General features: G+C 36.6%; 1 long non-coding RNA gene across 1 annotated transcript; it reads right to left on the bottom strand.

Moving 5' to 3' along the window:
* Positions 1–6,806: 6,806 nt before the first annotated feature.
* On the bottom strand, positions 6,807–12,406 carry LOC132608694 (uncharacterized). Its single transcript, XR_009570482.1, has 2 exons — positions 12,242–12,406; positions 6,807–7,041 (listed from the first exon to the last, which is right to left on the bottom strand). It is a non-coding gene; the product is annotated as an uncharacterized LOC132608694 (long non-coding RNA).
* Between the last annotated feature and the right edge of the window lie 1,234 nt (positions 12,407–13,640).

The raw sequence follows: 13,640 nt of genomic DNA on the forward strand, positions 1-13,640 counted from the left end.
TTAGGCTAAGTGTAAATATAGTATTATAGAAAAAGAAAGTAATTTTGTAAGTATGGCTAAAGTTATAGATAGATATGTAAGAAGGTCATTTGAAATAGAACCTGTAGAAAATAATAATTTGTATAAAAGAGTACTTTTAATGCTATTTTGAAATACGACTTATAAATGTTGTTAAAGTTTTAAATGAAAGTGTAATAGTGTTGTTTAAAATAATACTTGTAGAAAACATAATAATTTGCATAAAAGAAGATTCTAAATGTTAAATGAGACTCAAAAATATTGCTAAGGATTTAAATGAGAAATATAGTAATGTTATTCGAAAAATGAGATTTGTAGAAAATAGGGTAATTTACCTATGGATAATAGCCATTTAAAAGATGATTTGACAAAATGTGATTTTTTAGATGAAAGGGATATTGTATGAATATGATGGTGTAGTAATAATGCAAGACTTATATTCTCAAATTTGATGAAAAGGGCCATGAATTTCTTTCCATTTTTTTTATCACTCTTATTTAGCATTATTTGAGCTGAAATATGCATGATTGGAAAATGTGTTCATAAAATATATTTGAATTTATATTTTTTGCGTATCCGTGATGTTTTGAAATTTCTAATACAGTAAGAATGAGAACATGATCTTAATTCAAAATATATATTTATAGCTTCATCCTTGAAAATTCAATGGCTTTGATATAGATAAATATCCTAGACACTATAAATAATTGAATATGAAAGAAGAAAACGAAACTAAGGAATTAATTATTGTTTCTTCCTACCCGTTTGGCTAAAATCAAACCCGTTAATTCTGCTAAGGCTCTCCTAATCTAAGCAAATAAACAAGTAAAATGTTAGTCATGCAATTACAATTGAATGCACAAAATAGAATAAAAATAGGAGAGTAAAATGGTTTAGATGGGCCCAGCCCATTTCCGGATTGCTGTAACCAGGCTACTGTTGGGCCTTGGCCCAGTCATTTTATGGATTTGTTGTGGCCTGTTCACTGTTCATTGAGGCTTTGGCCCAGATTTTTTGTTTGGCTGCGGAGGGGCTGACGGGGAGAGAATTTCATGTTGGGCTTTTAGCCCGAAGCCAAATGCGGGAGGAGATGACGAGTCGCTTGGACTCGTATGCGAGATGTCATGCATAAAAAACAAAAGAAAAGGATTAGTACATGATCGACGAATAAAACTAAACATATATAATGTAAACTCAAGAGAAGGACAGATTAATAACTCATATACGTACTATGTATACCTAGTATGTTTCATTTATACATATAGAAAGCAATCTAAAAAAAACCTACTAGAACTGGTATACCTCAGTATACCTTGAATATACAGATCTCAGTATACCCGTGGGCATCGCAAGGCTGTATACTTTGGGTATATTTGAGTGTATCATCCTATAATTTGATATATAATACTAAAAACACACAAACCAGCAAACCTCAAATTCGATTATTACACTATACTTTTATCTCTCAAAACGTGCAGGATATTTCTCACAAGATAAACAGGATACTCAAGGGAAATACGAGTAATAAATGCACTGTGAGGCCCGGGAAAATATAATGATCACTCGCTGAAAATTTACAGCAGCAAAGTCGATCTAAAAGCAGTATTTTCAACCTCGAAATGCCATGACAATTCAGCTCAGAATAAAGCAGAAATTTAACTTAAAGCGTAGCAGAAATTCAACTCAAAATGCAGTGGTTCATGGACCGAAAATACAACGACAAAAGTGGCTACCCTGCAGCAGTTCAGGGGCAGAAAACAGTGATTCAGTGCTCCAAAAATATTCCTTATATGGCAATCCTTTAACAACTTAATGATTTTAATTTAAAATAGGGGACTGCTCAGTTAACTTAGTGACAGCTTCCCGAACAAACAAGAAAAGGAAGGACACTTTTAACAAATGCAGCGGAAGTCATTTCATGTATACAGGACATTGTAAAAATTCAAGGTAACCGAGAATATATCTAAAGAGGCAGCAACTGAGAGACGCTAAGCAAAATAACATAACCGACAAAACAACGTCACACTTTAGTATTCCTCAGCCCAGATAGCTACTACGTCTTCATATCTACATGCTGGATCCTTTAACAATTAGGCGGATATGTTGTACTCATCTACCAATGAGCAGGCATGCCAAGAATATAACACTTTGAACCATCAACTAATTATTGCAGAAAACAGGTTCCAAACATAGTAACAGGTGGTACAACTCAACAACAGCATGCTTTTAAAGAGTGACGATATTTGACCTCAAAACTAACCTAAAACTTTGGTTTAAAATGCCGCAACCAACAACTAAGCATAGCAGCCAAAAGTGCAACAAAGCAGAAACAGATAAGGATTGAATTAGCACAGTCAGGAAAAAAAAAGATGCAGAGATGGCTTAGAGCAAGAAGAGATGGGATGTGATTTAAGGAAATCAGGTTTCAGAGCTGAGGATAGTATAATGCAAGCAATGCAAGGTCAACATTTTGGTTCAATGATAAACATTCATTCACAACTGTAATGAAGGCGTCAATGGACATGATTCCTAGGCAGGTCTTGGGCTAAGGTGACATTTAGAAATGAGAATGCAAAAGCAAGTATGAGGAGGCACAGCAGCACATTTGAATAAATTACAGACTTTAAGCATACAGAATTAGATCAGTTTAAACACACACATCTTATTAAAACCATCGTAGACATATGTTTAGAAATTTCAGATTAGCTTGTTAACCAGAGGGGAAAAACTGAGAAAAAGAAACTGAATTATTCTATGACCCAGAATGGTAGATTAAACAAGGCTGTTCATACAGGTCAAAGGGGGGGGGGGGGGGGTGGGGGGGGCAATCAGATAGTATGTCTATCGTATTTTAGCAAATAAGAAATTCCGAGTACTTTGCCAGTTTTGGCAGGTCATTTATACATATCTAAAGATACTACGATTATGCTCCTAATGATTTTAATCCCTTTTTTTTTTTAAATATAACCTATGATTCGTATTACTGCCAGCAGTCAATCACATAGCACAGAGCGGCTGAATGCAACTAATCTAGTCTAAATTATACATGGGTTTAACAACAAACTAATTATGCTTAAACAAACGTGAGCACCTACCAAATGCTTAGAAACAGAGGAACACATGAGAGGAGAGGGGAGAGGTACAACATGATACAAATAAAACATCTATAGTCCTAAGTATTAGGCTGAAAGTCTTGACCAAATATGCCACAAAATTGCAGGTGATTCATCATACGAATTTAAACACAAAAAGATCAATTAGAATGACATCTTCAAACTGGACTGGACTAAGTAATGTCCTCCACATTATTGAAATTTAAACTAGTCATGTTTTCATAATTACGAGTCAATATAGAACCATGATTCAGCTAATGGAACCAACATAGCATTCCAAAGCTACTCCAATATCAAACGAGACCCATAGACTATACCAATAACATGTTAAATCGTACTAACTTCATTTAAACAAGTTATAGATGTCTGAAACCAATTAAAACTGAGCATACGCAAGTGTCAATGAACTTCCGAGGATTATGCTAACCCACAACAGACTTGAGCAATTAAAATATCTAATACGAGCCCAGGTTAATCCATGCAATCGTCAATCACCAATAACCCGAAACAGACTTATTACGGTTAATTGTAGACTAATCTAAACAAACACAACCAAATACCAATCATATGAACATAAAAACACCAAATTAAAGGCGTTACGCTAAAAGGAAGAAAGTTTTACCTTTTTTGTGTGCAGTGAACTAGGGTACGAGTCTCGAATCTGCGTTCGAACACGACGAACTCAAATTCGACAAACCTTTCGAATCGAAAGTCTCGATATCGACGGAAACAATATACTCGTTAAAAAAAAGGGGGAAATTCTGTTTGTCTCCAGAACTTCAAATGTAAGTAGGGTTCGGACCAGATTTTGAAAAAGAAACTCAAGATTCTTGTGAAAAAAATAATAATAACTCGCGTTGATACAAAAAAAAAGTAGGGATTCGTTTTCCTTTTTTCTCCCCCCTCCAACGATTCAACTTTGGATCTCATTTATAGGGTTTTGTTTGTATTAAAAGAAGAGAGAGAGGAGCGGGGTGGGGAACAAAGGTGAGTGGAGAGGAACGTGGGCGTGGGGGACAGCAGTGGAGATGGCAGAGCGTGGGAGAGAGGAGAAGTGGAGAGGGGAGCGGGAAAGGGGATGCGGCGGATGAAGGAGTGGAGTGAAGGAGTTAGGTTTAGGGATTTAGGGTAAGGAGGAAGAATAAGGAATGGGCTTGGGTAATTATTCGGTTGGGCTGGACCGGGTAAGGAGTAATGGGCTAGACGTTATGGGCCATAAATTGGATTAAAATGTGGGTTGAAAATTTGGGTTGGGTATAAAAATGTGGGTTTGTTTATTTGAGTATGAAAATAATATTGTATTTGTATTTTGGGCCATTAATTTGGCTAAAAAAATATTGGTCCTTCCTCCGCTATTTTAATTATTTTTGGGCTTCTAATTTAATAACTGGTATAATATATATTATGTAAAGACAATAAATAATTAATATGTAGAAAACTAGATATTTTGCAAAGTGTTGTCTTGTAATTAATTTAACGATTCCAAACCCGAAAATGAAACGATGACGAACATTTAAAATTTGTGATAGAGTAATGCTCGTAATGTTTAAAAATAGGAGTAGTGAAAATAATAGTAGTGAAAATTAAAGTATTTAGTTCGTCAGTAAATTTAGAAGCCCGAGTAAATAAAATTAAATAAAGGAGGGACAAAATTGGGTGTCAACAGATGCCCCTCTTCGACCGGAGGTGATGTAAGAATCTTCGGGCGAAGAAGTTGACGTAGTAGCCAATTTTGTTTGGACCGACGGATATGAGTTTGTAAGAAAGTACAGTTTAGAAAAATTGATGGAAAATATTATAAGGATGAGGTCCGAAGGAATTATGGAAAATTATGGCCGAATCTCAGTTTTGAGTTGCCTACGTATCTAAGGTTGCACTAAGGCCATGTGTAGTTTGAAAGTTTTGTGGATTCATAGTCTTGCGGGGGGTTGTAGACAAGTGACGAGAACGTTCAAGGGTGGAACATATGCTTATAGCCTCCTAATTATAAATGTGGTGCGCGACACACCTTTAAGTAGGACTCTACTAGGCACGATATATAAATTCTTCAAAGATGCCCCAGTGTTGAGTTACGGAGACACTGGGGTATAGAAAGGAATATGAGATTGTGAAAAGAGTAGATTTAGTAGAGTTTTAGCGGAGGATGTGAAAGAGAAATTAACCTACGTATCACGTGTTTGTGGACGTAGGCGGATGGAGTTCGAGAGTAGGTTCGTGACCTTTGCTTGTGAGTTTGGTATTCCTCTTTAGCAAATTTGCCCCAGTTCACTGCGTAAGATAAAGTTCCACGTTGTGTTGCGTCTCTGCAGGTTGTACATTCTGCCAAAACTGAAATTCATGTCAAAATTAGTAATAATGTTGAAAGTGTAAATTATAAAGAGTGTAAAATGATAGTAGATATGAGTGTGGGAATGAAAATGAAGTCGTGTGGCCAATGTTGTCTCTGGTTGTCTTCAGGGACTTGAATGAATGTGCGATGCGTATGCCGAGGATGTAATAAGGTCTCTAGTTGCAGTTGAAGATGATAGTGATAGGGCCTCCGGCTGTCTTCCGAGACCCGATGATAAATGATATCTGCGAATTGTACGGTGAATTCATTAAAGTGGTAAGGTAGATGATGAAATAAAGGAATGAAGTAAGGAGTAAAATAAGTGTATAGCCGTTCGGCTTATGCAGGTGAGGCTGTGTAGCCATGCGATGTCTCCGGTTGTTTTTGGGGACTTGATGCTATGTCTCCGGTTGTCTTCGGGGATTTGATGATAAATGATGTAGCCGTTTGGCTTATGCGGGTGAGGCCGTGTAGCCATGCGATGTCTCTGGTTGTCTTCGGGGACTCGATGATATGTCTCCGGTTGTCTTCGGAGGCTTAATGATAATTTCTGTAAGGTTCAATGTAAAATCGTTAGCATTGGTAAAGTGAATGATAAGGTAGAGAGTAGTGTCATAGTGTAGCCGTCTGGCTTATGCATATGAGATTGTATAGCCGAATGATGCCCCCGGTTGTCTTCGGAGACTCGACGCCAATCCTGTAAAATTGAAGATAAATATGTGAATTCTTATTTTAGGGTAGAATGACCCAATATGTCCTATTTTAGGGTGGACGAACCCAAGTATCCTATTTTAGGGTGGAAGAACCCGATATTTCCTATTTTAGGGTGGACGAACCCAATATGTCCTATTTTAGGGTGGACGAACCCAGGTATCCTATTTTAGGGTGGAAGAACCCGATATGTCCTATTTTAGGGTGGACGAACCCAAGTATGTCTCCGGTTGTTTTCGAGGACATGATGCATATGCCGTGTGAGGCATTTAAAGAAATGATATCCTATTAAAGGCGGACGAGCCTAAAGTGTCCTATTAAAGGCGGACGAGCCTAGGGTGTCCTATTAAAGGCGGACGAGCCTAAAGTGTCCTATTAAAGGCGGACAATCCTAAAATGTCCTATTCAAGGCGGACGAGCCTAAAGTGTCCTATTAAAGGCGGACGAGCCTAAATGTCCTATTAAAGGCGGACGAGCCTAAATGTCCTATTAAAGGCGGACCAGCCTAAATGCTGTGCGTTTGTGAACAATGATGTTGTCCCTTTGCAGGGCATTTGAAAGTAATAATGCAATGCCGGTGTGGCGCTTTTGCAGTGCGGGCATTTGAAAGCAGTAGTGCATATGCAGTGCGGGCATTTGAAGAAATGATGTCCTATTAAAGGCGGACGAGCCTAAAATGTATAGTTATCCTCAGAGTGTGATATTGATTTCTACAAAATTTAAAGTAAAGTCATTAAAGTATTTAAAATAAATAATAAAACGGAGAGTAAAGTAAGAGTCAGATCGCTCGGCTAATGATATTGATGGTATCGTGACAGGCCAAATTAAGGACACGCAATCCTGATTTGATTTGCCTTCCATCTCGTCAACCTACAAAAACAGGTATATAAAGTCATAAAATTATTGTGATAAAAATAAAATAAAATAAATTAAAAGATAAAGTTGGAAGTAAAGCCGTATGGCTTTTGAGGCGAGGCCATAATGAGCCAAATGATGCTTTTGGCCCTAATTGATAGACTTGACTATTGATCTCGCGATTTTAGGTTCCCGCACTCAAAGAAAAATTCTTAGTTTGGGAGGGGGAAGTTGATTCGTGTTGACTCGAAGCTTGACGCTGTTGGCTGCTCCATTCGTCTTATTTGTTTGGATCTTGTGATCTCCGTTCAAGCCTCGGTAGATGAACAATAGTGAAACAATTGAAAGAAAGTGTTTCATTTGAAAGGCATGTATGTAAGTATATGTATAAGGAAAGATATATACGTGAGTATATGTATATAAGAAAAGGTATATGTGTAAATGTATATATATGTAAGTTGTAAAATATTCTGCCAACTTTAGATTGTGACACTTCTAAAGTAATCGGTTCATAATACTTCCTGTCTGGTAGCCTTAATCTTGTCGATGCACAATTGTTCTTTTGTCTATATCTTTTCAAGATATGCCCCAGTTTTGGGGTTCAGAAGAGTATGCTAAATTTATGTTGTGGTGTGACCGAACCTTATATAGGTTGCCTACGTATCCCTCCAAAGGAATCAGGTCAGAACGTAGTTCGTACTGTATATAGAAATGGTTTGAAATTTTATGTTAAAGGGACCGAACCCGTTTTGGATTGCCTACGTATCCCACCAAGGGAATCAGGTCAGCGTAGTTCTGTTATATAAATGGTAAAAGATCTGTTGGATTTTAATCTAAGTGTGACGGACCTGTATGCTGATAGTCTACGAATCCCGCCGAGGGAATGTAGTTCTCCTTGTATAAGGATTTTTTTTTTTGTTATAATGCAACCGAACCCTATGTGGGCTGCCTACGTATCCCACCAACGGAATCAGGTCGGAACGTAGTTCGTAACTGTTAGGAAAGGTTGCGAACTAGGTTGTCTAACCTAATGTTATACTTTCATTTCTCCTTGAATTGCTAGCTTTCTGTTTAGGTCATTGTCTATGGGCTATTTCGATTTCTTCCAAGTGGAATATTGTCTTGTACTCGAATTTTCTTTGTTACTCTCTCGAGATGTATGTTTTTTATTCGTTTATTTTGTGTCACAATCGTAGAGTTGACAGTTTTGATAAATAAAGTAGAAAATAACAATAATAGATGATTTAAGGAAAATCAGAAATGCATTCATAGGTTTGCAATCCAAAAGATGAAGCAAAGCAACAAAAAATTTTGCGCGTGATTCAAAAGATAGCAATCCACTACATGTTCAGTCTACCAAGACTACCGGCGCATCAGAGATGAAGTACAAGTCAAATTCTTCGGAGTCTCTCCAGGTTCGGCACCCCGTATTGTCAGTGCCTTGGTGTTGTGAGTAGTTGTAGCAGTAATCTTCATGTGTGTCTGTTTTTGGACTGTTCATGGGAGCGACAAAAGTTGATGACATGTCTCCTTTTCACCCTCCAATCGACACACTGGATTCGTTCAAACTTCGCGAGCAGGCAAAGGATTGTTGACCACATTGGGCTTAGCTTCCGCGAGCTGGACTACTCCTTCCTTAATCAGGGCTTCGATTTTGTTTTTAAGCCCATAGCAATCTTCAGTGGCGTGCCCAGCAACTCCAGAATGGTATGCACAATGCTTGGAACCATCAAACCATTTTGGGATAGGATCGGGAATTCTTTCTTCAATCGGTTGTATTATGCCTGCTGCTTTCATTCTTTCAAACAACTGAGCCAATGGTTCAGCGAGTCGAGTGTAATTACGAGTGTTTTTGGTGTCAGGGTTTGGACGAGCTCTAGGTGCAGCATGTGGTCGATTTTGGTATGTTGGAGCTTGGACGGGTTGATACGGACGTGGGTTTTGATGTGGAGGTGCTCGGGGTTGGTAGTAGTTTGCTTGGGTATTGTAAACAGGGTAAGGAGATGGTGGAGCTTGGTAGGGTTCAGGGTAGTGGTAAGGGTAGAAAGGTTGTTGTGGGTGGTTAAAGTAAGTAATGGCTTGGCTCGGCTTATGCCCTTGGACATTCATGACTGCAGCGACGTCTTCCTTCTTCTTTTTAACCCCGTTGATAGAACCAGATTGAACAGCTTTGTTTATTGCTTGTAAAGCAATAATATCCTGAATTTTCCCCGATTTGATTCCTTCTTCTAAGGCTTCTCCCATTCGGACAACTTCTGTGAATTTTTGTCCCATCATACCTATCATTTTCTCGTAAAACATGCCAGCCTGGCATTCAATGAAGGTAGCAGTCATTTCTCTATCATTCATCGGAGGTTGAACCCTGGCCGCTTCTGACCTCCAACGTAACGCATACTCGCGGAATGTCTCAGCTGCTTTCTTGGTTAACTTAGTCATGTAAACTCTATCAGGCGTGATATCGGTGTTAAAACTGAATCTGTCCATAAAGTCTTGTGCCATGTCACTCCAACCACGCCATTTACGGACGTCCTGTTGTGTATACCAAGTAAGAGCCTCACCAGATAAGCTTCTTATGAAGAGCTTCATCCTTATGTTCTGGTCTCTACCTACTCCAACTAGTTTGTCGCAATAGGCCCTTAAGTGTGTATGAGGGTCGCCTGTTCCATTGAATGTATCAAATTTTGGCGGCTTGTAGCCTACGGGCAGCTCGACGTCAGGCTGAACACACAGATCTTCGTATTCTACACTTTTGCTTCCCCTGGCGACTTGAAGGTTTCTCATCGCTTCTTTGAGACTGTGGATCTCTTTTAGCAATATGTTATCTGCCCCTGCTTTTGCATCCTTTTCCATTTCCTCGTATTGATCTACCTCAGGTTGGAACCTGACCGTTACTGGGTTGGTAAAGGCTTGCGTTTCCGCTGCATATACTGGAGGCACATACTGTGTATTTGGAGTGACAAAATGTGCCCCTTGTAGATGCTGGGTTGGATAAGTTTGGACGGTGGGAGTGTTTTGGACTGGAGGTGGTGTGTTATAAGTGATATTTGAAGGTAGTTGTCAGTATATAGTATATGATATATACCATGTGGGTATCATAGAGGATTGAGAAGTGTTTTTCTTGAAGAAACGAATCATTCCTCTATGATACTCTGTTAGTATATGATATATACCATGTGGGCATTATAGAGGACCGATTAGTGTTGGAAAGAATCTATCATATATGATACCCTATCAGTATATGATATATATCATGTTAGTAGCATAAAGAGACGGAGTGTTTTTCTTGAAGAATGAACTGTCAATCCGCCATGATACCCTATTAGTATACGATATAGCATGTGGGTATCATAGAGGACTGAGTAGTATTTTTTTGAAGGAATGAATCAATCTTCTATGATACCATGTCAGTATATGATATATACCATGTGGGTATCATAGAGGATTGGGTTGTGTTTTTCTTGAAGCGATGAATCAGTCTTCTATGATACTCTGTCAGTATATGATATATACTGGGTTGGTACCATAGAGGACGGAGTATTTTTCTTGAAGGAATGAACCGTCAGTCTTATATGATACCTTGTCAGTATATGACATATATCATGTGGGTATAATAGTATATTTCAACTGCAACACTATACTTCAACTGCAAATGATTTGATATATTGTATGCTAGAATAAATTGTTTTTTTGAGATATAGAAAAAAAATAAAAAACATAATATATCAGTTATACTTTTTATTGATATAGAAAAAATAAAAATAAAAAGAAGCCAAAAGTGTGTAGAGTTAGATTATTAAAAAAAAGGAAATAAAGAAAAATATAATTTGAAAAAAAATGAAATTCGAAAAGGAGAAAAAAGTAAATGAAAATCACCAGAATCTGAAAAAAGAAGAATAAATAAAAATAGGAAAAAAGGTGAATGAAATTAGATTATGGAGATAAAAAGGATAAAAGAAAAGCAATAAATGAAATTTAAAAGGAACAAGAAATAAAGAAATTAAAAAAAAATAGAAAATAAATGAGCTCGAATTAAATATGGAATCAGATTATGGTGAAAGGAAAAAAAAAGTGGTATGATATGAGCAAAAAATAAATGAACAGAAAAGGAAAAAAAGAAAAAAAAGAAAAGAAAGAGTAGAAGTTGAGAAGTAGAGATTTTTTTTTTTTAAAAAAAAGACAATTACCTACGAAAGCTACAATTGATATAAAGGGGATAAATAATCTGGGGATATGAAAATAATGAGGGGCATAAAAGGGTAATTATTTTGTGTGTAATGGATACTGATATTCTTTTCCTTTTTTGAACTTCTCTTCTTCGTATCCATAAAGACTGATTACACGTTAATTTGTTTTTTTTTTTAACTAATGTTAATTTAGTTTGGTGTAAATCCTTAAAATAGCTGTGCTTGCAAAACCTCAACAACACAAGACTTGACAGACAAGCACCGTTATTTTTGGGAAATTCCCTGCTCCTGTTAGAACTAGGACAACCTTTCCAATAATCACTTGCAAAACCCAACACCCCCTTCCCACCCCCCCACCCCCACCTCTAACAGAGTCACAATATATATAAACTAACATTTCATATGTATACTTCTTCATTGCAATTTTTCAAGAAAACAAAAACCCCTTCTTGAATTCTCTAGTTGTGTCTCTCTCTTGGGAGTTAATCATGGTTCAAGAAAGTACTACTTTTGGTCCTTCTTGTTGTATTAAGGATGACTTTGGGTCGTCAAAAGTTGATTCTTCTTGTGTTACACAAGGCTCTCGTTCAATGGAAGGAATCAATGCAATTTCTATACAAGAAGAAGATGATCATGAAGAAGAAGAATTGAGGAGGCGAAAACGCGAAGAGTTGATTCAATATTATATACAACGACACGAAGCTTTCTTGAAGAATCCAAATGTTTGTGTTGATGCTATTCATCACTTGTATGATCTTGTCCCTAGGGCCAAGAGAAGCAAAAGAAAGTCGAGATACAAAGAAATTCACTACCATCAGCCTCTACTACATGACCACCATATCTCACCACCACTAACCACCTGTATCGTTAGCCATCACAGTGCAATCATCAGTAGTTATCACTGCAGAACCATCATCGCTAACGATTCAAGCAATATTCAAATTTAAGACATCATGTTGATTACTAATAAGATATATATTCTGATTCAAACATGTTTTTGTGCATCAACTTGAAATTGATTTTGAACTCACCTGTAATGGGAGTAAAGTTTCTGGATCCAGCAGCAGAGAAGATCAGCAGAATGAAGTGTAAAACTAAAAGAACTAAGCAGATTGGAGCACTCCATTTGGTCATTATATATTAATTCTTCTTCAGGAAATGATATGCTAGAAAATGGAAGCAAAGTTCTGAGTAAAATTGAAGGGAGAATGAGAGAAGTGATCAGAGGATTCTAAAATATATACAGGTCATTTGGTATATTAGAATTTGGACAAAAGAAATTATAAAAGGAAAAAGAAAGTTAAGACAGTGGACTTGACTTTCATTTGTCTACCATTACGGTAAAGACTAAGAGCCCGTTTGGATTGGCTTATAAGTTGACTTATAAGCTGTTTTCAGCTTTTTTGAGTGTTTGGCTGGCCAACTTAAAGTTATTTTATGCTTAAAATAAGCTCAAAAAAATAATTGGACCCATTTGACTTAGTTTATCTAAAGCAGCTTATAAGCTGAAAACAGCTTATAAGCCAAAAAAAATAAGTTGGACTACCCCAACTTATTTTTTTCAGCTTATAAGCTGCAAACAGCTTTAAGCTGTAAGCCAATCCAAACGGGCTCTAAAGACTAGACTTTGCACCAAAAAATAGAATAAGAAGACTAGACTTACTGTGTTGGCAGCTTGCAGTTCTTTTATTTTGGTCAGATAACTAAGGAATATTTATTCACTGTCGATGTTTATGCAAAATTAGTGAATTTGTCCGCGGTAACAAAAAATCAAATGATTTTTTAAAAAAATATACGAATATTAAAAATTAGTCTTCCAAAGTTTAGTTTCAAGTTTTAATCTATATTTTATTATTAACATTTACCTTTGTACTTTTCTCTAATTTTTCACCCCTTGGCGGTTGTTATTAGTCTTTTATTATCTTTTTTAGGGGCGTATCTAGCATGGTAAGTTGGTTAAATTGAACCCCTAATTTTCAACACTGAGCGTAAATTTATGTGTAAAAAATTATTAAAATTGTAATAAATACGTAGTAGATATTAACCCATAACTTTAAAAATATGATGGGTTCAATGCTTAAAATTGAACCTCTAGAATTTAAATCCTGAATTTGCCTCTGCTCTTTATGTTCTTACGAGTAACAAATTTGATTTTATTTTTTGTGTGTATTTAGTATTTAATATATTTACACAAGTATTTATCCTTTGTTCTTTTCATTAGTGAGTTAAATTTTAATACTTTCATAATTTATCCTGTGTTTAAAATCTAAAAGGAATGGGACAGCACTAAAAAACAAAAAACAAAAAGCATACACCCTCAAGTGGAACCAAAATTTGAATTGCACAATATATTTTGAGGAATACATTGTCATGTACTTGTAAAAAGCATATTTCCCACAAGTCACAACCATTTTACCCCATATGACATAG

The sequence above is a fragment of the Lycium barbarum genome, chromosome 9, assembly GCF_019175385.1.
Source record: "Lycium barbarum isolate Lr01 chromosome 9, ASM1917538v2, whole genome shotgun sequence".
NCBI classification, from domain to species: domain Eukaryota; kingdom Viridiplantae; phylum Streptophyta; class Magnoliopsida; order Solanales; family Solanaceae; genus Lycium; species Lycium barbarum.